At 46.3% G+C, this 27946-nt stretch overlaps 1 pseudogene; it reads right to left on the reverse strand.

Annotated features, from left to right (window-relative positions):
- Positions 1-269: 269 nt before the first annotated feature.
- LOC125523916 overlaps positions 270-27946 on the reverse strand; it is a 30560-nt pseudogene continuing 2883 nt past the window's right edge.

Consider the following 27946-nt stretch of genomic DNA (forward strand, 5'->3'; position numbering starts at 1 on the left):
AGGCTGATGGGCCTGTAATGGCCAATCTCCGAGGCCTCATTGCGCTTCGGTAGCAGAGCGATCAGAGCGGTGTTAATGTCGCTGAAGTTTCTTCATGCCATGTGGTAGAACTTCTGAAAAACAGCCATGATCTCGTCCTTGATGATATGCCAGCATGAGCGAAAGAATTGGCCGGTAAAACCATCAGGGCCTGGCGCCTTTTCTGCCGGCGATGCAATGATCGCAGCCCATACCTCGGCCATAGTGAATGGGTCGTCCAGCTCGGGCGCGGTCACCACCGGGACATGGAGCTGCTCCCAATTCAGGGTGTAGCTGCGCCTCTCTCCCTGGCCTAAGGAGGCGGAGAAGTGGTCATAGATGGACTGCTCTTTCGCCTTGTGATCTACAAGCACTCTGTTGTTGACGTTGAGTGCATGGATGAAGTTTTTCCGTCTGCGCGACCTCATCTTTGCGTGGAACAACTTGGTGCTAGCATCCCCAGCTCAGAGCCAACTGATCCTTGAGGCCTGGCGTTTCCTAACCCTTTCAATGGCTGCCATACCGAGTACCTTCAGCTTCAGGTTTTTTTCGTAGGCTAAATTCAGTGTCTGATAATGATCTACTCTCTTGCGCTCTGTCAAGCTGAAAGATGACCTCATTGGCGATCTGCAGCTGCTGCTTGCTCTTGCCAAACATGCCTCTACTCCAAATCTTCAAATCATCTGCCACTCTCGCCATGCGCCTCTTGATCCTGACGAACGAATAGTCATGCTAAACTGGTCGATGCCACGCACGCAGCACAGTCTCATTGAAATGAGGGAATTTGGGCCAAAAGTTCTCGAATCTGAAGCGTGCTTACCTGAAAGGGGTAGTCGCCCTTGCAAGGATTAACGGGAGTGATCAGAGAAGGACGTCGAGGCTGCCATGAGGATGTAATCCTGGTGAAGCAGATCCCACCGATCGTTGCAGAAGAATTTGTCAATGCTGCATAGCGTGGGATCCTGCCTTTCATTGCTCCATGTGTATCTTCTATTCTTGCATTTCAGCTCCTTCATCCTGGCCCAGTGAAGAGCGCGCCTGAACTTACCCATCATTCTTCGGTTCAAGTTGTTGTTGTTTTTGTTGCTTGCTTGGTAGATCATGTTGAAATCCCCGTTGATCATCCAGGCCTCGCCAGCCGGCGGGGCAGCAGCCGCAAGGTCTCAGAGGAAGTCGTATTTTTAAGCGTCGTCCATCGGCCCGTAAACAGTGGTAAGCCAAAACGGATCGCCCGTTCGAAAGGGTTCTACCCTGACAGTAATGGAGAAGCGGCGTAAGAAATGCAAAACTACGTTGACGACTAACTTATCCCAGAAGAACGTGGCACCTCCCCTCGTCCCATGCACCGGCAGAACTATGCAACCCTCCAGAGCGCCACCTCCTATCTAAGCTGATACGCCAAGCGACCAGGTCTCGACCTTGGTCTCCTGCAAGGCAAGGATCGCTACTCGATTTGCCTTCACTACGCCGCTGATCGCCGTTCGTTTTGCCGGGCAGTTTAAGCCATGCACATTCCAGGACATGAAGATCAAGCTATTGTCACTCATGGAGACACAGATCCTTACTCCATCGACTAATCATACTAATGGAAGAAGCACAAAACACCTTACAGCAAGCCTGGGGGCGACGACGGCCACCAATAGGCCCAAAACCCCGTCGTCGTCGAGCGCACCGCCTACCCGAAGCACTACACATGGAAGGTAAACCTAACTCTAGCCGGTAGAAGACCAGACGTCGATGGAGACTAAACATAAGAGCAGCTAACATGATCAACCATCAATGGACTCTTCCACGCCGACGATTCCAGCCATGCCGGCGGCAATCTTGAGGGCACCTTGGTCCAGCCCGGTGAGCTTTGCAATGGCTGCAATGTCGCCATCGGACAGGGGCTCCTAGAAACGTTACATGAGCAGGGCCGCCGCCTTCGGCGTCATCTTGTCTTTGGGGCCGAGCGCACCCAGCTCTTGCACCAGACGGAGAACTACGCGTTGGGGCACCGGCGTTGGGTTTGCCGCCGCGGCCTGGCGGGCACTGCGGCGCGAAGGAGTCGACACGGCCCTCGACTTGGGCGGCGCAGCGGGGCGAGGACGCGGCGCCGGCTGAGTGGCGATGATCAGCGGGGGACGGGAGCGAAGAGGGCAGCGGCAACCTGCGCCGCTCCACTACCCTCTTCGACCTGCATGACGCCCACACGCTCTGTGACCGCGGCGAGCTCGAAACCCGCAGTCGACGCTGGCGGAGTGTTGATGCAGGGCAGCAGGCAGGGGAGCATCTCCGGGCTGTCGGGGGCCTGGTGCGCGGGCAGATGGAGGGGAGGGGATCGCCCGCCGTGTTCGAAGGCCAGCGGGGACTAAAGCGTGTCGATCATGACGTTCTCCAGCTCCATCTGCATGCAGTCCGTGCACGGGGGCGGGTAAAGCGCACAGCCTGAGTTGGAGAAACTGAAGAAACGGGCCACCGGGTCTTCTGGAGCATCAACTGGAGGAGGAGTCGAGCGGAGGGGCAGCGGTGGGGTCGCGCGTAGCGGGGGCGCAGCATCTCTCGAGCCCGACGCCGACTGGCCACGATCTAGCCTCCCGTGGCGCCTGCCCACCGGCGTGCGACTGCGGTGGCGGTGGGCGCCCTTGATGACATCTGCCCTGCTGTCCTTGGCATGGCACCCGCGGCCGAGCAGGTGGTCCCTCCAAGAGCGCCCCGAGCCACTGTTGTTGTCGCCGTCTTCGTTGTCGCGCCTTGACGCCCCCAGGATAGAGCCGGCATAGCCAGTGGCCGGGGCGCGCTGGATCGAGCGGCGGCCCGGGCCCTGGCCGTCCTTGACATGGGCCACCCATGTGCCCGGCTCGATGCGCGGCATGGGGCGGTCGTCAGAGGAGGAGGAGGAGGGGAGCCCGCTCTGCCCGGAGTGCGACGAGCGTGGCGAGTGCGGGGTCCAGTCCTCAACCAAGTCGACGTGCACCAGGAGGTCATAGTGGTGCATGCCTGGAGGCGGAGGGACACGGCGATCCGGCAGGGCGAAGCCGACACTACAAAAAAATACACTTCCGTGATGATACGTGTTTGTCACAGTAGGTCGCTTTTTTGTCATGCATGTACATCCATGACAAATTTATGACAGAATCAAGATAGTCATACCTGTGCTGTCGTAGAAGTGTTCCATGACATTACCAAAATTATCATCACAGAAGTGTCCACTTCCATGACGATAAATCGCGCGTCACAGAAGTGCTTTCGTTAAGGGTGACCGACACGTGGCATCCAACGTAACGAAACGTCGTTAAGCTATCGGGTTGGGTTTTGGATCCGATAACCCGTTAACAGCCCCGACCAATGGGGATTTTCCACGTGTAAAATCATCATTGGCTAGAGGAAACACGTGTCGGCTCATCGTCGGGACAGATGTCATCCACTCACTGGACAGAAGGCGCCTATGATACGTCGACACGTGGCACGGCCCAACAAGTTTAAATGGGCCGTCCCAACTAAAGGCCCACAAGATTTTGCAGACCATAATGGGCCGGCCCAGCTAAAGGCCCACGAGATTTTGCGGACCATAATGGGCTGGCCTAGCTAAAGGCCCACAAGATTTTGTGGGCCATAATGGGCCGGCCCAGGTAAAGACCCACAAGATTTTTGTGTGCCATAATGGGCCGGCCTAGGTAAAGGCCCACAAGATTCTTGCGGGTCATAATGGGCCGGCCCAGCTAAAGGCCCACGAGATTTCGCTGACATTAATGGGCCGGCCCAGCTGTAGGCCCACAAGATTTTGAGGACCCTAGTAGGTCGGCCCATTAACTGGCTGCCATGTTTTGGGCCAAATGCCGGCCCATATTTGATCCGGTCCATTAATGGCCTGCCACGCTCCGGGCCTAATAGTGGCCCATATGAGATCCGGCCCGTTAAAAGCCTACCACGTTCTGGGCCAAATTACGGCCCAGATCAGGTTCGGCCCTTTAAGAGGCTTTGGGCTCAATTATGGCCCATATCAGATTCGGCCCGTGAACTGGACACTATGCTTTTGGGCCCACTTGCTAAAGGCCCACTTAGTAATTCAGCCTGATATTAGTTTTGGCTTGTTAAGGGCCCGTTTAACATTTCAACCCTATATTAATTTCGGCCTGTTAAAAGCCCGTCATATAGTTGGGCCTAACTACGGCCCGGTTTGCATCCGGCCTGCTCGCAGCCGATATCTGATTGGGCCAAACAAGGACCCAGACAATTTTGGCCTGTTAAAAGCCTGTGATTTGATTCGCATAATCATGGGCCGGGGTTCATTTCGGGCTGCTGTGTAACTAGTAGGAATTAAGAACAAACCTACTCTATACAATAAAGAAGAAATTACGGCATAGTAACTAAGAATAAACCTACACTACACAATAAAGGATTTAAAGTATATTACATCCACTGGGCATCAAAGTTCGCCACCAGTGATCATAAAGCGCAACGAAGAAGCAGATTACAAAAACTGGGCACCATTGCAGCGTAACAAAATAATACTGAATCGAGACCACTTCCAAGACAGTTCAAGAAAGGTTAGCCTTGTGGGGGAACTGCTGCGCAAGCTGCTGAGCAAGGCTGTGAGACCGGCCTAGCATGTCGGTCATAGCTTCCAGGTGTAGCTGTTTAGCGATGAGGTTCTCATTGGTGTTCTCCGCAATCTTTCTTAGAGATAGGACTTCAAATCGAAGTTGAGTTGCAGAATGCCTTTCTGCTAGAACTTGGGACTGAAGAAGTCGAACTGATTCAGACAACGAATTCTGTGAGCTTGTCTGGCTGTTAGTCTTAAGTAACTTGAACACTGCATCAAGACAAGACTTTTGGGTTGTCTTGCTATCTTCAAGATGTTTTGCCATCTTTGCTGCAATATATGTTGGGTTTGTCTCACAGCCTTCAGCAGACTTGTGCATGCCATCAGGCATATCACCCTGAAGCAAAGCAGAGAGATGACAGGTTTTGCACGTGTATAAACAAAGACGATAACTGTTTTGTCAATTCTATCCAATTTCAAATTAGAAAATAAAGAGTATGTTCAAAATATCAATAGCATAATTTGGCATTGTTCATAATGCGGGGAGCTTCACCACACTACTGGATTACCATGTCAACATAACAAGCATAGATGAAGGGCAAATAAAATCATTATATCTATTTTGGATAATGTGCATGGCATGTTGTTCATATCATCAGCCACATCAGTAAGATAAAATAGGAGATGACAAGGTGCAAACGTGGGCTGCTTCACCACACACTGGATTATAGATCCACAAAAACAAGCATACATATAGGGAGTATTAAGTAATGTGCATGGTATGAATAAGGAATTTGGTTTTACAAGTAAAACTTAGAACTTACGGTTCTTACGAACATGCATTTTGGTAGAAACAGCAAACTAAACAGCAGTAAACGATAGGGAGTATGAGAAAATTAAACAGCAGTTGAGGATAAAGGCTTTAGAAGGACTGACTTACATTAACAGTTAACACCGGCTTTACAATGTCCTTCTCCATGGCAAGGAAGGATAACTCAAGAATTTCAGCACAGAATCTTCTTCATAAGCATTGCATGTACTCTACATTTTGTAGAGAGTAATTATAGATATGATAATACTGGAAGGGATAGAGGATAATGAAGATAAGATGCAGATTGATGCTACATAATCAACTACCAATCCCTGGAAGTACAAGCGTTACAGGACAAAATGTACTGACAAGAGCAATGGGCTACACTTCTGCACTGACATTGTCTGTGTATTCTACTTGTTGGTAAGATTAAATATAGATCTGATCTTTTTTAGTAAATTGTGGGCGAGGGAGATAAGATGCAGAATGCTACAAAACGAACCAATCTCTCTTCCCATAATACAAGAGTGTTTTGAACACTGGTGTACTGTACAAAACGTTCTTATATTATGGGACGAAGGGAGTAGCTGTTAATGTAAGTACAGTGATAGACCACGTTCAGTCCTTACAAGAGGACTGCAGAGCTAAACCTCTTCAAAAGCATTGGGTTGATTCTAAATTTATGTAAGAGTCCATACGGATCTTATAATGTCCACCAAATGGACGATTACGAGGCTAACATGTGCAGTGATGCTACATAATCAAACAGCTATGCAAGTAAGTATGGTCATACAGGGCAAGTGGTACTCACAAGAGCAATGCAGTGTGCAGTATAGTTGCGAGATTCTGTGGTCCCTTGAGAACGAATGTTCTTCTGCTAACAGTTTTTGTACAAGTGAGACATTAAGGCAAATGCAGAAATGTAGTTCAAATTGTGATGTGATATCATAGACAGTACCTTACGCTGCAGCCGAGACCAATGTGTAACAAGATTATTCCAGTCACCGTCGGATAAATGTAGCACCGAAGACTTTACAGAAGTTTCGTTCAGAGGCTTGCCATCGAAGTGCGCTTGCCTCAGGTAGGAACGATACTTCATCAACGAGTGCTTGAAAAGCGCAACCAACCCTTACTCGTCATCACAATCCAGTTTGCGCCTCGCCTATTTAAAAGAATGAAATCTTGTGTCTTCTGTCAGCAGAAACATATGCAGTAATGACCATGAATCTATCTATCTATCTATACCTATACTAATTACAGACTTCCAAGAAATTCCCACGTTAATTAGAATTTATGGACCGTTAATCTGGTGGGACCAAATTATTACGGTGTAGATCTTTCGAGAGGACAATTTTTTTCATCAAATTAAACAATGATATATCTATATCCGTAGGATGGCTAGCATCGTATCCCTTAAAAAGAATCTGCTATTACCCTGCCTGCCCCCAATTGATTGGTACTTATTATGGTAATCTTTTCTCTATCTCTAATATCTTGGCCCTGATTTTAAAACATGCATGGTCGGTACTTTCTGTTGTTACATCTTCAAAACCAAGTCGTGGCGATCAGTACATGCAAAGGAAAGAAACAAAAGGTGAGCACATGTTGCTGCAGACTCAATCCAAATCGGCAGCACATCTCATCCATGACGGATGCATGGCAAGTTGTTGGGCCGGTGATCAAGACGTTCACGGCGGCAGTGCGCCAAGGTGTCGTCGCGAACGGCCGGACCAACTCCCCATCGACGCGTCCGCGCCAAGACCGCAGGTGCGTACTGCTACAGCATGAGACGGCAGGCATGCTGATATGAGACGACGATGCTGATGGCTGGTCGTACTCCTCAGGGTGAGCGTGAGATGCATGCCCGCATAGAATATGCATGTGAATAGCCATTCGCTAGCTTGGTTGATCAATTAGAGGACTTCATGCATGCCTACTTCGTGATGTTCTAGAATTAATCTTGAAAGAGATTAAGCTAATGATGTTAAAGATTATGCAGTTCCAGTGCCTGGAAGGACATATGGTATTTTCCGAACCTATGCCCAGGAAAAACCATTGATGGCGACGAGGCATAACGAAGTCTTGCATCCTGTATTGACGAACAACACGGTGGACGAGTCAATCCGTGAGCCTATGACGCCCAACAAAGACAATGACACGAGCAATTTCATTATGATTTCATGAGAAGAAAAAACACAATGTGCGGCCAGACAGCAGTCATGGCATGCGCCGCCATGGAACTGCAGTCCGTTTCGCCGCTATGGAGGCGACGAGCTCTGGCGCGAGCGGGTGTAGTTGCAAAGAGCAATACAGCTGCCGCCTGGGCGGGCTGTCAACGGGGAGTTGGTCCGGCCATCCGCAACGACACCTTGACGCACAGCCGCCGTGAACATCCTGTATTCCTGTCAGCCGAGGCAACAATGTGCCATGCTTCCACCATGGACAAGCCGTCAGACAGGATGCCGGCGACAAGCTGCTTCGGCGCTGTGTCGTGCCATTTTGCTGCCGTCGTCGAGGCCTTTCGAGCCGGAAGAAATTGACCACCGTCGTCGTTACGTACATACTTACCCACTAGCGCATCTGGACAGAATCATTCAAGCTGCTTGGGTAGTGCCTACATGTACGTGCCTTTCTGTGCAATGTGAGTTGTACCCTGTGCCAAAATCCTCTCTTCTCGCTGTCAACATCTGCCATTCTGATCTTTTTCTATTGCCTAATGTCGCTAAATCTGACTTCTCCAGCTTCTCCCGGCGGATATCTAACATTGCACTGCTACACAGCTACCTGCTACGGGAGGTACCTCCTATTTACTTGGACGTACAAGTTGGCGGCTAGTACATCTAGCTGGACACAAGCAATACTTCATGGAAACAATATCAATCCAGTATTATTTTTTCGAGCATACCTGTTGATGTTGTTGGCACTCATATCAAGTATACCTGCTCTCCAATAGATGTATTGTTTTATCTTTATAGCTGATTATGAATGAAACAGGCAATATATTATATGCATGCCTCATTGCTATCTATTTCTATACCAACGGTGTTTCCATGCAACCAAATTGATGGCATGAGAAGGTAAAACATAGTATCAGTGAAGGTTTTACCTGAAACTTTGTTACATGAACATTGTCAACTAGCAGAAAATATACACATTTATGTATTAATAGCCATTTTCCTTGGTGCATGTTGATAGTATGTTCTGTTGACATCCATGATGAAACACTGTGATACAAAAAATATGTAGGTATACTTTTCTTTTAGATTGGGTTGTTACATTAGACAATTTGCAAAGATTGTTGTGTACAAGTGTGGTCATTTTATGTGCAATCGGTCGGTGTGCTAATTTGTTCATGAAATTCATATATTGGCATCAGATTATATAAGAGTATCAATTTGGCTCAAATTTACCAAATGAAGTTTAATAAGATTATGATTATTTTAAGCATTTGCCACAACACAAACTATTGCAGAATGATTTGGTTATACTAATATTAGAATATACAACAACACTGCGAATTCTGCTGCTTCTGTGCATATAGACTAGACAAAATTGACGATGACGGACAACTTCCACAATATTAGTAATCAACAAGTTTCTTGCTATATTATATTCATGAATAAACATAGGGATACAGAAATCTATTGAGCAGCACTAATTTTTGAGCTTTTGTGGGTTACAATTATCATCAAAGATGACTTTGGTCACAACATCATTTAATGAGAAGATTGCAACTTTTGTAAACTTTAACAATATTGTACACAAGCATGGTATCTTGCATATTTTTAGTGCTAAATTATTCAAGAATTTAATGTTAGCATCAGTTTATATGGTGCATAAATTTTGGTATTAGATTGACTTGGTTTATTAATTTGTTGAAGAAAAGATGATAATTGTCTACTGTTGTTTTTTAGAACCACAAAAGCTATTGCGTGACGATGTTGATTCTACTAAGATGGAACAACCGTAGTAGTACTATAACCGAATGTGAAGCATCTAAGTTAATGTATTCTACATAAAAATGAAACATTTCCATCACATGGCTAACAAAAATAAGTATAAAGCCATCCCAGTTGGTTGCAAAATCAACTTAAATATACCATTGCATAACTTTGAGCATAGTTTCAAATAAAATGATTATTAGGTAAAATTCAACTACAATTAATTTCTATGGGCCTAGCCGTGCGAATGCATGGGTTGACGACTAGTAACGTTAGTACATTACTTACGCGTAAGTTACGGAGGAAGACTTGAAATTGTTCCGTGTCTGCGGTATAATCTTTCCATGAAGGAAAGATGGATAGAAAGTTCCTGACAACAACATAAGCTTTGTCTTCTAAACTGGGTAGAAATGGAACAGGGGTCCTATTTGCTACAATTGGGGCTCTCTCTGGTTCGAAAAGGGATTTGGCAACTGGATTTGGTGTACTCTTTGCTGGAATGGGGGTTTTGCGTCGTACAGCTGGTGCTATGTCAACTGGCATAATCATACTGTTTGCTGCAGTTGTGGTCTGCTGAGTTGGGGCATCAGAAATGACCAGTGTAGTAGGGCTAGAGTCTGCTAGAGTTGGGGTATTTTGTGGGTCAGGTGATATTGCAACTACACCTAATGGGCTATTTGATTTATCAGGTGCCACTACCTTTTCCAAATACTTTGCTTGTGCTCCTCCACGATCAGCAATTGCCCTCTTCTTTTTGAATGTCTGATACACAAGAATAGCATTTGAATGGATAAATATGGTATGATGGCAGATGGAATATGTACTGAAAATAGATAGGCAGGGCGTATTGACATACACGATGTGTAAACTAAGCTAATGGCAGTTCAACAAAGTAGAAGCAATGCAAAGCATTAGTTGCAAGATATGTGCGAGCAATGTAACCTTGGAAAGTTAGAGCAAGTACCTTGATGGGTGAATAAGATAGGGCATCTTCCTCTGACTCCTCCACTAGGGAGCTACATTGACTTAGGTCTCCCTCTAGCTCAGAATCACTGTTAGGATCATATTCTGAGCATGAATCTGTAGGTGGAGAGTGTTTGCATTGCATTGCATCCAGACTTGATTTCAGTCCCTTAATGCCAAGTTTGACAGCCATGGCATTGTTCTGCTTTATCCTTTTCATGCGCGCAAGCTCATAATCATTATGATGTTGTTCAGAATCTGAGATTCATGAAAACCTAAAAAGTAGTCAGATTATCAATGGAATGCATTGCGGTTTCAACTCGGAGAGTGTCTCCCTATAAACCCCTGCATATGCAAAGTTCACCTCCCCAACGGTGCTGACCAGACCACACAGAGATACACACCCGAGCGGCGAACATGCATTTTCGAAACTAATTTAGGAACATTTACCTGACCAATTAAACAACTCTGTTTTAATAATATCAGATTCGTATTTGAACAACTAAACTTGTTTAGCTTGATGGGTGGAGCAGTGTTATTATGACACGAAGCATGTATTCTGATCGTATAGTGATCATAAAAGGGGGAAACTCTAAGCATATATTTTTTAGCAAAAGAGGGTTTCCCCTCTGATTTCTATTAAAGAAACCACCACGGAACCAACATGATCAATTAAACCCTAAGCATGATCAATTAAACCGTATTATGGCTTTGCCATGGCAGATTTGAAGCTGCAAACCGGAGAAATGATATTTAGCATCCATTGTTTGCTTCGAACTAAGAACTAAATTCTAAGAGCTGAAAAGAAAGTAGAGTAACCAAGTTAAGATCTATTTTCTGGTTGAGATCAAAAAGTTGAGGAGATATGAAGTACCACCTCTCTTGCGGCGCCGTGTAGGCATCGGGGGTGCGATGGCTGTCGGTGGCGTTGAAGCAGATCTGCGACGGTAGACGGGTGCACCGGGGGATAAGTCCCGTTGCAGTGGAAGAGAAGGTCGTGTGAGCGGCCCCGACAAAGAGGACGACGACGCCGATGAAGCGAGAGGACGCGATGCAAGGCTATTGGTCTGTCGCCGTGGATGAGAAACGTCCATCTCTAGAAGTGGACGACACGGTCTTGGTAGGCGCTCCAGCATGGTGGAGGACGGTGGCGATGGATGTGGTGGAGGACGGCGGCGATGGATGGGGTGGCGGACGGAGGCTGGTGTGGGAATGGGGTGTTCTAGCGCGGATGGTGTATGAATGGGAAAATGGAGGGAGAGGTACGGGGAACCATGTTTTTGGGACGCGCTTGTCTGAAATATGGGAAAGTTACGAACTTATCCCCCGTTTCAAATATGGACGTCTCGTCAGTTGGGGATAGGACGGTAATCTCGCATCTCCCAAATATTTGCCGGTAACTATTTCGGGCGAGGAGAGGGTGGTTTGCTACCCACGGTTGGCGCCCACGGTGTATGAACGGGGCTGACAGGTAGGGCGGTTGTGTCACGTCTGATGGAAGTTACACATCTGTCCCTATTTAAAATATTAGCCTACATCGATTTTTGGGCGAGAGGGTGTTTTGCCGCCCACGGTTGGCGCCCATGGTGTATGAACGAGGCTGACAGGTAGGGCGGTTGTGTCACGTCTGATGGAAGTTACACATCTTCCCCTATTTAAAATATTAGCCTACATCTATTTCGGACGAGGAGAGGGTGTTTTGCCGCCCACCGTGTATGAATGGGGAATGGAGGGAGAAACAGAGGTCTTTCGGATGATCTTGAATCAAATGAGTTTTGCTGCCCATGTTTGACGCCCACCGTGTCGGAATGGGCTCAGAGGCGGTCGTGTCACGTCTAATTGAAGTTACTAACCTACCCCTATTTAGAGCAGTGGAAATCGGGCCGATGGATTGTCCGTGTAATGGGTAGACAGTAATGTCCATCTCCCAAACACTTGGCTTCGGGCAGCCGATGTGGGACTGGACATTTTGCTGTTTCTTTCGAATTTTAGGACAATAAGCATCCACGTTTACCCTGGCAACTAAATTCGAATCCATTTTGTATTCCTATATGAATCTTTATAAATCATTCTATGTGTTTTTATATATCTTCAAAAGGACGACAAAGATGTAGTCCACTGTCATATATGAATATGGTTTACAAATGCGGATACTCAAATTCAGAAACTAGAATCCAGTTTAAGGTGAATTCGAATATTTGGAACACTTCATGTCCAACTCAAATGTCACACGCAGCATAATGTGTACTCCCATTTAGATATATACACAAGCGATGTATCAAGATTCAAATACCGAGTCAATCAACCAAGAATGTACGGAACTAATAAACATATAAACACTTCTAGAGTATATGGATCAATAATATCAACTAACATACATAAGCCAGGCCGCTGTACTTTTTTTTGGCTACAACAGCATCCTTTTTTTAGCCAGCATCTTGGCCCTTTCCGATGCGTGCCACTTATGGTCCATCTATACTACTATTGCTGAATGCACATTCAGCTCGATTGGCATATTTGTAGGTCTGGCACAACAATCCAAATGAAATGTCTCCGAGTCTTATCAATTAATACAAACTTATGCTCAAATAAAATTACAAACAAAAAAAACAAAAAAAACAATCATTACATGATCTCTAAAACAAATGGTTTGATTGATTACATGAACAGACAACACAAAGGTTATTCAACTATGGAAAGAACATTTCACCTATGATTTACCAAGTAGGAATTTAATTTCCTTTTTTCCTTTAGGACCTTAACAATCTGGTCAGTCTCAGCTTGCTTCGTTTTGAAATCCACCAAATATTTAATGGTTGTCTTGAGTACTGCTTGTGATTGTGCTGTTTGCTTCCTCAACATGTCAACTTCATCTCTAAGTGCAGAAGCAGAATCTCTTTCTACCACTAGTTTAGCCTCTAGAGCATCAGAAGTTGGCAATTCATAATGCACGATTGGGCTGGTGCCACTGCTGCGGGATGATTCAACGTCCATGGGGACCTCACTCTTTGATCTTGGGCTAACCTGTTTTGCCATTAAAGTTCCGATTGGATTCAGAAAAGTTGTAGTTAGCAAAACATCTCAACTGGGAGTTATAACAGCAAACCAGTTAAACAAACAAGGAATTAAAGAGTTTCAATTGGATGCTGAAAAGTAGTTATTAACATCATTGTAACCCGCTGTTGCAGCAGCAAAGTAGTTAAACAAACAAGTAGATATTTAAGTTAAGACAAACAGGTAATTCTTAACAGTAAGTATCAAACACATAGATAGGCGCAGTCTACAATATGATTAACAGGCTGTGCCATTATGTAATCAGTAGCAAACTAAATTAAGCCAAGCAACGTAATTGAACAATTTTGCAATAAGTGGCTAACTAAAATTCCGAGAAGCAGGTAACTGAACTTACGCTAGTTCTTTGTACAGGCACACTGCAACTTCTTTTTTCGCTTACAAGGTTGTACGAAGGAGTCCATGGCATCAATTGATTGGATACGCAGTCCCAATACTTCTTTCTTCCCACACTGCATGGGTAAGTCGAATGGTTAATCTGGTAAGATGGTGCGTCCTTGATATGTTATATGAGGACGTGTAGTCAGACTAGTTGTAGCCAACCACATCACACTGGCTTTTACTGTATATTTCATGCGATTACTTTTGGCATATCAAGATCTAAGCAATCTACAATAGGATGAAAAGACTGGCATCCTTCACATTATTGGCGAACTCAGTTCATAGAAACAAGCAATTCAACCATTCTGTGGGTAAATCAAAAGCGCCACCGGAATATTTTTCACTATCCAATCATACACGCAAAAAGGGGTGACACCACCATAGGGGCTGGTATGGGCGGCCGCCTCAGGTGGCTGGAAAGTGTGCACCTAGTTTGAGTCGTCCAGGTTGGCCCACACTAGTTTTGTTCATCCCAACGCACGAGCATGCAATGTAAAAAATGAAGAAAAATGTTTCAATTTGGATGGGCCAATAACATAAGTGCAAGGCAGGCCCTATAGCAAGCTCGCGGCCCAAACAAGCGCCTCCCATATCGATCGACACCAGGAAAAATCCCAATTCATTCGCTCCAGCCTCCAGTCTGGTTCGCTCCTAACCTAGCCGCCGCTGGACAGACCAACACAGCACTTCCTTGCACCCTCGTTGGAGGGCGGTCGCCGGGCTTCAAGCAAACGGAAGGACAAGAAGATGAAGATCCAACCCTGGGTGTAGCCTGCGTGGGAGGCAGCGGCGGCAGCACGGGCATGGCATCGAGCTTGCGCAAACGGACAATTGCAGCTTGCAAGAGTAGCATGTGCAACGAGCAGGTACATCACATCCCTGATTATATCTAATTTAACTCTTCAATTTCTGGCCAATAGTTAAACCTGGCGGTGTTGTAAAACTGCTTGTATGTAGGGAATCTATGAGAAAATGAAACCAATTTCTACTTATTTTATAACTCCCCCAATCAATAATGAACTGACTGAATCTGATATATCTAATCAAGTTTCGGGTGCAAACATACAAGCTCATGTTGTTCTTGAGCCTGAAGTGTCTAATGAACAGACTGCTAATGAAGGATTTGATGCAAACATTTTACATGCTCCTGGTGATGAACATATAGTGTCTAATGAGGGATCTAATGCAAGCATTTTGCAAGCTCATTGAAGGATTTAGTGTCTAATGATGATCTACTATGTTGAGAGAGACAGAGATTTGCAGGCATTGATGACAAGCAAATTATAGTGCATTTTCATAGCTTGAGGAAACATCGAGGCCATCTACCAGAAAGTCCCCGTATCATGATAACATAGCATAAATACTTTTCTAATCTGTTGTTCGAAACTATTGGCATACTTGTGCAGGATAGATATATTGATATGCAGTTTGCGCACTGGTTATACGTGCAATTACACTTCGATATTTTCAGCAAAAGAACGAATAATTCAAGCAGGTATAGACCATGTTTGTAGTCCTTGTACACCATGTTGCATTTTGTGTTTTTTGGTGCTTGCATCATTTAGTGTTATAATCTGAACTACTTTGGATCATTACCTGGTTTTCAAAGTGCATGTAGCTTCACATTTCTCAAGTTATGTTGATTTCCGGAGTGCAAGTGCCTTCGTATTTTTTAAGTTAAATGTTCGCCCCTGGAAACTTGAATTCGTGCATCAGCCACTGCACACAAATCATACACGAATGCCAGTACGAATTAAATGAAATGCAGGGACTTACGCTAGCTCATTGTACAGGCTCACTACAGCTCTGCTTGTGCTTGGGATGTTCCATGTACAAGTCCATGTTACCACTTGCTTGGATGTGCAGGCCTTGTGCTCCTTGCATCCCCCTCTGCATTTTTGACATGGTGAATGGTTGATCAAATAAGAGGAATCGACCTTGATGTTGTACCGGAGGACAGATACTTACAAGGTTATACGGGTGTGCAGGATGTGTACCAGATCCTGTAGCGCCGTCATGCTTCGCTAAAATATGGATTTGCTTGTTTCAGATGATATCTCCAGAAGAAATAAGAGTTAAGGTCAGAGTTGCATAGGCGTGTAAGCTAAGAGAGCGGTGAAAGGATATCCAAACATCGTCGGAACAGTGCACAAGGGAGTGATGTGTGGATACCTAGTTCGGACCGGCGTTTGGGCATGCTCGCCTAGCTAGAGTGCGGGTCACTTCAGAGCCGTTGAGGGTGATGCGCTGGCGTTGGCTGGCCGCGCACGGATGCAGATCTTGAGTGGCAGCGGAGCGCTACGATGCGGTGGACGAGACTATTGGTGAAGCCCCAACGGCCTCGGGGGGCGGAGGTGCGACGATGTGCTCGGTGAAGTAGCCCCGGTGAGCTGGGAGAAGGCGTCGGTGAAGCGCACCTGATGCGGTGGAACTCGGTGTCTGTGAGGCACGTCGGTTGCGGCGGCCGACGTTGTCGGTGGACCACCCGGTGCGGTGGACGAGGGCGTAGATGAGGTAGCTCCGGTGCGGTGGTGAAGCATGACCGTCGTCTTCGTCGTTCTCATCCGACACAGAGGTGGGGAACGGTGGGGAAAGAGACGAGACGAGGGGCGATTCGAGGGTTGGCGGCGAATTAGGGATTTGAGCAATCTAGGTGCGGAAGGGGACGGTGGAGAAGAGAGATTTTGCAGGGCTGGAATTGGGGCCGCCAGATATTTCAATCCGAAATGTGGAAGCGCGAACTTATATTGTCGTCGTCCTTTTGGGGGGGGGAGGGGGTGGGTGGCTGGGTGCTACGCGTCCGTCCGACACACGCGACCACCCCGACAGGACTATGCTTCGGTGCCTTAAGGTACCTGCCTCTGTGTCCATGACATATGGGCCCAACAGGTGGCTGGCCCACATGTCAGTGACCCAAAGGCAGTTGCCTTTAAGGCACCGAAGCAGCGTCCACCCCGACACAACCCTGGTTTGCCTGGTGCGCCTACATTTGAGAATGCAAACGAATCTTCTTTCATTTGCAAACGAATCTATATGTATTACCATGCCCGTGTTTTCCTTGCAATAATTAGTCATTCGAAACGAGATACCCCATCCGTTCACTTTTGTAAGTCATTTCAGACAACTTAAAATGAACTGTTTTGCACATTGTTTGAAATGTCTTCAAGGTCTTATAAAAGTGAACATAGGGAGTACTATAATTTAATTAATGAGGAGTTATTTGAAAAAAAATTGAAAAGGTACCCACGCTAACGTGGATTAGAGTGTGTGTCACATAATTAGTTATTTGAATTAGAGTGTGTGTCGCGTAGTTAGTTATTTGAATTAGAGTGTGTGTCACATAGCGATCTCCAATTCTAACGTGGATTTCGCATTTCACTTTATCCATGCTACTTTTTTATACAAATTCATATGTATATGATGAACACCATGGTAGTGAGAAAACTTTTGGATGGATTCAAACATATGACCTACAAAGTAGCACAACAAACTGAGTCAATGTCAACTTTTCGAAACTTAGTATGGCACGAATTCGAAATAATTACCTGTATGCCTGGTCCTCGGTTCAAATCTTACAATGTACACCGAATTGAAACATCGATATTAAGTCTCGTACTATGTACATTCAAATGTTGTTTTTAGCCCCCCCCCCGCACAAACGCTACAAACTTCCTGTATCGGTCAATCTTCCTCTCCTAACCACCTTAGGAAGCTATCGGTTTCCAACACACGTTCTTCTTTCTCTCCATGTTTCGATATCTAAGTCTCTCAACTACACAACCCCCTTTTCCACTCTGTTACCAAATGTATTTACCTCACACACCCTCCATTGCACCCCATGCCGAGCTTTCTCTCTCTCTCTCCCCTCTCCCTCTCGCACTAAATACATGCATTGCCTATCTAGCCCCCCAACCTCTCGTGCATGCACACGCATGCACGTTGTATATCTAGGTCACTCCCTCGAGACTGTCTCACTCTTTCTTCCGCACAGCGGGCCACACTCGCTCAATCTCACTCTCTTTATCCGAGTCTCATTTAACCTTGTTTTCTTTCACACACAAATGGTATATCTCCCTGTTCGGGCCTCGATCGACACACTCTATACTCTCTCACGCAGATTGTCTATGTAGGTCAGTCCATCCAAGCCGCCACCACTCTTTCGACCTCATGGTGGGCCACGCTTACTCAATATCTCTCTCTCTCTCTTTGTATGTCTCGATTGACCTCGCTCTTTCTCGGACAAAAACGACATATCACCATGTTTGAGCCCAATTCGACCTATTCACATTGTATACTCTCTCACGCACACCGTCTATCTAGGTCACTCTCTCCAACTCGTCTCACTCTTTCGATCGCACGACAACCCTATGTGATCGGTTGACCTTGCTTCCTCCCACGCACAAAATATATCTACACGTCTGTGACTGGATCATCTCTCAAGCTCTATCTTACAGCCCTCACCCTTGCCAAAAAGCTCAATCGGACAATATCTCTCCAGAGCATATATATTTGTTCAACGAATGTCGGACCACACTCACTTTGTCTCTCTATCTATATGTCTCTCGATTGACATCGCTTTCTCACACCATATCTTCCACGCGTTAAAGCTACTACCTCTCCATCCCTCGCAAAGCCGGAGCTATTTACATTGTGAGGGGCACTCCAACCTTGGATTAATTTGTGTAGGCATTTATTCCGGTCAGTTTAGATTATATTTTCGTAGCATTCGGCCCACAACTACTCCAATCACCGTAGAGGGTAATTAAGCTACGGGGAGCACCTAATATGAGCATCGGGGAGCCGTTGGATCGAAGATGCAGCTGCACACACGAGGCCTGAATGTTTTATTTGCAAAAAAACCTTTGGAGAGTTTGGAAATTGCGCATAATTACAAAGACTACTCCCAAGCCATTGGATCTCACTTCCAACGGTGTAAAAACTCGTATCACCATAGTATCTAAGCTGCGGAGTGGATGTGATATTCTATGCCGCTGTCATTTTTGTTCGTAAACTTGCAAAAAACGTGTAACTCGTGCCGTTACTTGTCTAACCGTGCAAAGTGTTTGTTCAAAAGAACCATCCTACACTGAAATATCGGAACAACACACGGGGGTCCCACTTGTCATTAATCAAATTTGGACCTAAAACTAACAAATCTGAAAGACGAGATTCGAACTGGAAACCTGGACTACAAAGCGTAAGTCGATAGCCTAAAAAACAAACGGTTGTTGGCTTTGTCCCATAACTTGATTTTATACAGTACTTGCATTGAGTAGAGTAGAGGGAGTGCCTCGTCAACACGTGCATGACCGTTATCTCACTTACTGGTGGGTCCCAAGTCTGCGATCTCAATCTCTCTTCTCTCCATTGTCTAACCTTTGCACGGGCACACACGAAGAGCGGCGCTAGCTTGCCGTGGTGTTATTACAACTAAAACAAACTTGGAAAATAGAAGAATCGCCTAGAACAAGAGACGTTGTGGCTGGTCGAGACGGAGCTAACCACATCTATCCTCCGTGCCACGTTTGCATGATGAAGCTGTGTGGCTAGTGGGGTGTTTTCAACCGACTGGCTGGGTCCCGAGGTTGAACCGTAGGTACTACGTCTGATACAGTATATTTTTACACGCACATTTTTCCTCCGTGCCGAGACGTGGCACATCCTACCGCGCGGTTTCAGGGTCCTCCCGGGTGGTGCACGCATATATTCTTCCTGACGTGGGACACCCTACCACGCGTTTTATGGGTCCTCCTCGGTCGTAGCGCCGAAGCAAGTAAATGAGTCGTCAAATCACGAAAGACCACCTTTCCCGCTGAGTACATCAGTGAAGCATGGTGGCTAGCTAGTTGGGCTAGTTCGACCGATTAGCTAGGCCGCCGCCACATTTGTTTTTTCACCCCTCTTTTATCTACTTGCCGGCAGGTAAATTTAAATATCCACTGGGGCGTTGCTCTGGTGTTTGGGTGCGGCAGGATCTTTAATTTTTTGATTGACGGGAGTAGGCACGGCAGGATTTTTAATTTTTTGATTGACGGGAGCAGGCGGGCAGCAATTAGTCACGATGACTCCGCCTGTACCCACTGCTCCCTGATGTGAGAAGTCGTCGACTGGTGTTTTACCGTGGTGAAAACCAAAAGATTCCCCGCTCCCTCCGCCTTCCCGTAGATTGCATTGCCTTTCAGCCGTTTCGCCCCCTTTGCTTCCTCTCCCCATTGCTTCTACCTGGTGCCATGGCGGCGCAGCAGATCACGGAGTCCGAGGTGAGGCTCCTGACACAGGAGCTCCATGCCAAGGATGCGGAGCTCAGGGCCAAGGACGTGGAGCTCCGTGAGCTCAAGGAGAAGAGGAGTGCCATGCTCCTCCGTTATGTGCGGGAGTTCACGGAGCTTCAAAAGCGGCAGGCGTCCACCACAAGGATGCTCGAGGCATCGGCGGCATTGCTGCAGAAAGCGGGAGATACGATAGGCCATCAGGGGAGCCGGCTGGAGCACGAGCGGGCCGATCATGACGAGGTCCAGGATCGCCTCAGCCACTTGGTGAACCAAGTTGCCACGCACGTGTTGCGGCTGTGCTATGCCTACCGTTGTGCCAGCGCGGCGATGCCGGCCATCGGGCTAAACCCGTTCGACCACCCGGTCGACTTCAATGAGCTGCGGCTTCCTGACCTGGTCTCCTTCATCTATTTCTTCGAGGAGCTGAGCCGTCTCCGCGCGATGGTGGGGGCTGAGCTGGACAAGGAGGGGTTGCGGGCTGCCGTCGCCGTTGCCGGGCGAATCCTTTCAGGGCTCCGTCATCGGAATCCATACGTGCCATTGGATGCCATCTTTGACGAGCTGGCTCCCGTCGACCGGGAACGGGCTCTGCGGGCGGTTGCACCCTGCATCACCAACGTCGTGCGCCTCGAGAAGCAGACGGACTTCGATGGTGTTTAGGCGCCCTCTGCATGGGCATGTCCATGTCTCGGCGCAACATGACCGTTGGATCAAACTCAGACGGTGCAGATCAGTCACTGTAGCACAAAGCGTGTGGGTGTGTTTGGTTGCATTCTCATCTCAATATAGTAGTTTCCTCTTCATGTATTTTTGTCAACCTACTAGTGTGGACTCATGCACCCTTCATGCACTCTACCAAACACCCAAAAGTGGGTTGAGAAGGGAACTTTTGCTCCCATCCCGTGCACCCTTCATACACCCTGCCTAACACTATTCGTGCTTCATATGGTTCATATTTCGTGGAGTACTGTAGCACCGTACTCTCCGTGCGCTGTGGACCTAGTTCTGTTAACATTGATCTCACCATTCATTCTCGACCGGACAGTCGAAAAAGCGGTACTATGTTACATATAGGAGTAGTTGACATGCGCACAACATCATTTGTTATCATCATATCTTACTACACTAGCAACAAGATTGTGTAGTACTGATGTATGAACCACTGCACATGCCTAGTAGTAGGAGCACTGTGTATGTTCAAGTGGCTGTCGTGTTTCGCACTCCTCCATCGTAAGAGTGGAAACGCTTGTTGTAATCATTTTTTTCTTCTGAAAAACAGTGGACACGCTCTACCGTGTGGATCCTCCTCCAGCCATACACTAAATTACTCACTTTCGCCGACGTGTGGGACAGCCAGCATCGGGGTCCACCAGCCATGCACTAAATTACTCCGTAGTAGAGTGATGGTAGACTACCCCGATCGAAGCGCCACAGTAATGCCTAATGAGCCGTCAAATCACAAAACCCCCTCATTTCCAGCAGTAAGTTGGACGAACGAAGCAACCATCATTTCACTCTTCTCTCTCAGCTTCCTCTCTATCCAACCCTCGCTTCTGCCTCATCTTGTTCCTCATTTCTTCAAGAAAACCCCGACCTGCTTCTGCCATTGTTCTTCTCTCCCAAAGAAGGAAAGGTGAGCACATCAATGGTGTTGATTCTGGCCAAGGCCCGGTCTTGCAACCCCAAGACTGATCCTAAAACTCCATCTCTTTTCTTCTTTTGGGTTTGTGATTATGGTTTAATTTAATTTATTTTATTTCTATTTGACAGTTTCTTGATGGACGCTGGAGCACCGGCCGAAGTGATGTCTATGGCTCCGGCCAAAACCATCGACGCTCATGGTACGAAGAAGCGCAAGCACCCCGCCGAGACTACCGCAGACAAGCTCAAAGCCATCGCCCTGTCCAGGCCCCCCTCTCCGGGATCCCTCATTAAGCAAGTCTAGGTAATATCTCTTCTTGACGATCTTTTTCTCGATCTTGATCGTGTTTTTTCATCTAACACGCAGTACTAGTACTAGTAGTAAAACTTTTTGGGTGATCTTGCATGTGATTTTTGTGTGCCAAATGACAGTTCTAAATTCCTCTTTTGACCAAAACATGCGAGAGGTTGACACTGATTTCTTATAGATTACTTTCAACTACTCCCTCTGTCCCAAATTTCTTGTCTTAGATTTGTCTAGATACCGATGTATCTAATACTAAAATGTGACTTGATACATCCGTATCTAGACAAATCTAAGACAAGAATTTTGGTACGGAGGGAGTACTTTATGAACATCAATGCTAACTTTTAAGAGGGTATATTTGCCTCAGTAACTTGTGTTATGGATATTGCATGTAATCCCTCTGCTCCCATGCCTTTGAAGACATGTTCTGGTGTCTTTGTTCACTCATTTCTGTGCGTATATGTAGTCATATATGGAGTACAATATCGAAAATCATCTTATACTTCTGAACGGAGGTAGTAATAAAATATGGTTTCTGTTTGAATTAGAACCAGGTCCGCGGTGGAGATGAAGTTCTCAAAGTCATGCCGTGTGAACTGGAAGACCTGATGATGAGTTCTACTGCTGAACTATCCAGCTGTTGTGTCCTTGTCGCCACGTGTCCTGAACTAGTGTTTTCCTGTAGCATTGTTGTCAGGCGTGTTCTCGAGGCTGTACTTGACCACAACAATTTCCTGGCTGTGCCTTCGATTACGAAGGGTGTGGTTCTTGTAAAGCTTCCCAACAAAACTGATGCGGCCTGTCTTCATCATCATGTTTATGAGTGGAAAGAGCACTCTGTTAGGTTCTCCAAGGTTGACAAGATGGTGATGGTGCATGTAGACATCTCACACGAAGTCCATGGCCTAGTCAGTTATGCGGGGTTCATCCCGTAGGTCGGTGGCAAAAAATAGTCTGCAGAGTTTAGTTAGTGCAACTTTGCTTGTCTGTAGTAAGTACTATTGTTCAGTACTTGATTTGTGTTTGTGAACCCTGTATTGTTTATTAGTACTGCCGCTTTTGGTGTGTGGTCAGTCCTGAGAACGGTCTATGTTAATGTTTGTCCACTCAATTCAGTCTGTATATTTTGAAGTATCCATATCATATTTTTTGTGACGACGGTCTATCCATTATGGTTACACTCCAATATCTGTATGCATTGCAGGGTTTATCACACCCACCAGGATTTCCAGCCCCATGGATGTTCGGTCCATACGATTTGTCACGACCTTTGAACTGTCCTGCTTGTGGGAGTAGGTGGGGCCCCTGCATGCCACGCGTAGTTGGACGATCAATCTTCTGCTTAGTACTTCAACATAGTGATTTCCTGGTAAGGATTCACTCGTGTCACATCAAGTAAATCTTATTGATTTACTGTCTAAATCTTACTGATTTAATGTCATGTTTTCTTTCTTTTCCTGCAATTTTACTATGCAGGTTTTGCCATGTGACATTCATCACAGAATAAACCGTTTGGTTTGCTCTACAATGGCTATTTTTGCAGCTTTCACTTCTTATGTCGTGTCAGTAACGAAGGCATCGTCCATCACTTATATTACTGGAAAAAATTGGATCAGTCTGTTGTCTGAGTACAAGCTGAATCCCTATGATGAATTGCAGTTTGGTTTAACAAAAACGCCACAATTAGTCCTTCTCGCATTTAAAAGAAATGAAGAAAAAGACTGGATCATGGTGACGGATCCTAGTCAAGTTAGAAAGCTGATCATAGCAGACCAGACACGATCGTCGCTGTCTCGCATAGATCGAGCACCGGCAGTTGCTCTAGCACTGACAGCGCCAGCAACTCAGTCTAATCCAGCTGAGGATCGGGCACCGACCGCGTCAGTGGATCAGTCTGATCTACCGGAGGATCGGGCATCGACACCGGCACCTGCTCTGACACCGACACCAGCTCTACAAGGAGCACCATCTCCGGTAGCAGCAGCAGCTTCGACACCTGCACCAACACTTGCACTTGCATCTGCTCCGACCCGTGCAGTTGCACCGGCAACAGATTGGGATGCAGTTCGCACTTCATATACCAAAGTCCTTACAAAAACCGACATGTCCACCTTCTTGGTAAGTATTGGCCGCCCAAGTGCTTCGTTCTATTTTCTTTCCATGTTGTTTCACATGATTCACTGTGTTGATCTAACCGTTTGGGTATGTCTTCTTGTTTGCAAACAGAGAATTTCTAGAGCAACGAGGGAATCGTTCAACAATCCGGGCAACCGCGGCCAAGTTTCTCTTACCATGCGCAGCCTTGGTGTGAATGAACCTACTCAATATACCATAAGTACAAAGGATGGTCACATGATGATTGATGCTAAAGGATGGTCAAGGTTCAATTCAAAATCATATCTTGCGGTAGGGGATGATGTCAAAATCGATCTTTCTCGGCAAGGAGAGCTGGTCCAAATCAACTTTGAAATTCTTCAGTAGCAGCACGCAACTGCCGAACTGATCTATCCTCCGAGAGATTTTGATGTAATAATCTGGCATGGTGAAACAAGTGTCCTGTGTGTATAAGTAGTATGACAGTATTATTTATCACATGGTATATCGTTGATAGAATTGCAACTCTGATTGCTGGTTAGGAACTATCGTTCGATTTCATTCCAACAGCTGCCGTGCTTTATTCAATTTTGTGTATTCGCCTTGCGACAGCATCTAAAACCAACATCGTACCGATCGCTTGCAATATGAAAAGCGCTGAGGTAGAACACATGGGCCCCCAAACATGCAGGGTCGGCCTGCGGCCCAAAGTCCAGAACCGTGAGCCTATTTGAGTATTATATTCTCAGCTGAACCCCCATCAAAAAGCTGAACCCCCATAATGCCCGTGCGTTGCAGAGGGAGTATATTTCTCGGCAAGGTGAGCCTGTGATATAAAAGATTTGTATATTTCTTTACAGAGGGAGTATCTCTCTGTCAAAAAATATATTTATGTATAACTAGCTACTCCTGTCTTTCTACTTCCTTTCGCTGATATGTGGGGCAACAGGCAACGGGGTCCACGTGCCATATGCACAAATTAGAGTGCACAACTTCACGGTATACACACCCCGGTCATAGCGCCGTAGTAATGCCCAATGAGCCATCAAATCACAACCCCCCTTTCCAGCTTTAGCAGTAAGCTGGACGGACGAAGCGGCAATATTTCACTGGGCCTGAATCCCCTTCTCCCTCGTCTGCTTGTTTAGAGAAAACCCCCTCTCGGTGATTGTATAGGGTTTTCTCATGGAGAACCAGGTACAAATTCTTCATCCATCCCCGATAAACCCAAGTCCCTTGGTCGCAGGTAATCCTAGGATGGCAGCTGCCGCCGTTGATGCATTTTTCTTCCTATTGAATCTAGTGTGTTTCATTTGCAGTGCCCAAAGTGCGAGTACCCTACAGGTTTCTGCGCCCTCGGTGAGACGCCACACTTGTTCCTTCTCATCCTAACCCAGCATTTCGAAACGCGCACAGTATGTTCCTAGAATCCTCTTTTCTATCCGGGAGGGTGGGGTTTTTTTGAACATGCTGTGTTCTCATATTATTTTTCCTGCAGTGTATTATTTGCTCTACCAGAACACATGTACTCAAGATGCTCGGCCTTGCCATAACCGAATACACTAGTTTAATGGTCACAGTGAAGACAAGCCATGGATATAAGTTCCGAGTTGGGTTCATGAACCAAGAAGATCCCTGCTTTTTTATGGCCGAACTTGGATAAACTTTCTCAAGTGTTACGGACTGAAAGTTGGCGCACGAATGTTGATGGAAATAGCAGAACCTGGTCTCATCTTCATTGCGATCTTCAACCCCTGCGTCGTTCCAGTTGTTCATCCATGTTAGTTTTATATCTGGTTCTTGCTTGTTGCCTCGATTACTTCTTAATCCACCTATTCTATCTAACTAATCACAATTTAACTTTAGAAGTAGCAACGAATCTCTCACGAAGATGCTACTTCTAACTAATATTTTCTTATAATTGGTGGCACGTGTAGGTTTTTTCAGTGTTAAGCAGTCTGCTCGTTTGTTACTTGGTAATAACTCGGCTGTTACTAATGGCACTGAAGTTGACTGGATCGACATCCACAAGTTCATACACTTTATTGATCGTCTTGAGGTCCTTGTGGGGCGTTTCAATGGTGGAAGGCCACGTGGGATATGTGTGTCACTGCTGCACTCGTTGAACAGGTCCAACTGTGTCGAGAAACTTATGGTACGAGCTGTTTTCTGTTATATATGTTGTTCATAAACTATTGCTTATACACAGTTTTACAGTTGTGATCTTCTTGAAACAGGAACTGCCGAGTTCTATTGTTCCTATATAGATGCCTGACCATGGCCGGGTCAGACTTGCGCTTGGTCACAACATGATGTTTATGTCGACCTACTCAATTCCCCTTGGAGGTGAAAACATACTTATTCATGGGTGGTCTCAAATAATGAAGGCCCGTCCATCTTGGAGAATAGGACAGAAGATTATGTTCATGCTTTTCCATGGCTCTAAAGCGAATATCCTGTTTATTGACCACGTTGTGAGATGAAGCCGCTTTCAGAAGGTTGTGGATGCGTGGGGTGGCGCCTAGGCCTTGTCCTGGGGCTTGGCGGCCTCACCCTTGGTTAACTACAGGCAAAGTAGCACTGTTCGAGGCGTGCTTTGTACGGTTGAACCTGTATAAGTACTCATACTACTTTCAGCTTTGGTTGTTAAGTGCCCCTGCTGGTTTCAGTTAAGGTTGTTAAGTACTCCTGCTGCTTTTACAGTCTGTCGTGTTTCTTCAGTCCTGTCTTCCTCCAGCCGCCAAAAACAAACCAGCGCCGGCGGGGCCGCCTGCTTCCGCCTCCCACGGTTGGCTGCGCCTCAGCGCACGCATCGCCGCCCCCACCATCTCCTAAATCGTTAACACCGACGTCCTCCGCGCGCTTTGGTGGGCTCGCCGCGGCGCCGCCCTCTCGCGTTGTCAACATGGTCAACAAACAACAGGAATCGACAGAAGTACGTGGAGAGGATGACAGTAGGGGCCCACCACGTTAGCGTATGGAAAAATAAAATGCTTCCTCCTAGTGTTTTCCTGACATCTGGGACCCACGACATTGTGAGCGTATATAGTCAATAGACAAGAGAACAGCACAAGATCGGCTGACACCTGGGACGTAGCTACTCGAGCAGTATTTTTTTTGTTTGGTATTGTTGAGACGGATCAGGGTTTGAACTGGGCTCTGGCCCGTCTAGCCCAGGCTTATATTTTATGTTCGCCATGTGACCAGCCCAGCTATTTTTTCTTTGTGAAAATGAGCCCAGTTTATTTTTTTGAAGAATACCCAATCTAGGCCTACTTATTTTTCTGCGCCCTGATGGGCTACAACTCTTTCAAGACGCCTGCAAATCTTGAAAGTAATATGAAATGGGTTGTAAATATAAAAACAGATGACAAATTGGCAATTACTTTATAATTTCTGAATGTTATTACATTTTCAGATTCCTATTTCACTGGGCATTAACCTAATTTAAATATATCTTCAAAGTACTTTAAATCTGACTGGACATTTCGGTATTAAAAATAGTTTGGAACCCACAGAAATATGCGAAATTGGCCCTGGCCAACCAAAAAAATGACTGCAATAAATGGCATAAGAAGTTGCCATGAGCTATATATAAACTATTAAAAAAAGAGGGAGTGGTCTGACTTGTGGGCCTGTTTAGTTGACGCGTATGCAAGATTTTTTTAGTTATTATATACGTCAACAAACGATTCAAGCAGACGTAACCGTTGGATGTCAATCCAACGACCGTCGTGTTTCTTCAATCTCTGATCTTCTTGCTCCAGCCGCCAAAGCAGCGCCGGCGGGACCGCCTACTCCCGCCTCCCGCGGCCGGCTGTGCTGCCGCACAGGCCTCAGTGCCCCTACTACTCCCACCGCTGGCTAGGGCATCCCTCTACTCACCCACACCCCCTGTTATTCTGCGGCGACGGCAGCCTC

Source organism: Triticum urartu, chromosome 7 (genome assembly GCF_003073215.2).
Source record: "Triticum urartu cultivar G1812 chromosome 7, Tu2.1, whole genome shotgun sequence".
NCBI lineage: Eukaryota > Viridiplantae > Streptophyta > Magnoliopsida > Poales > Poaceae > Triticum > Triticum urartu.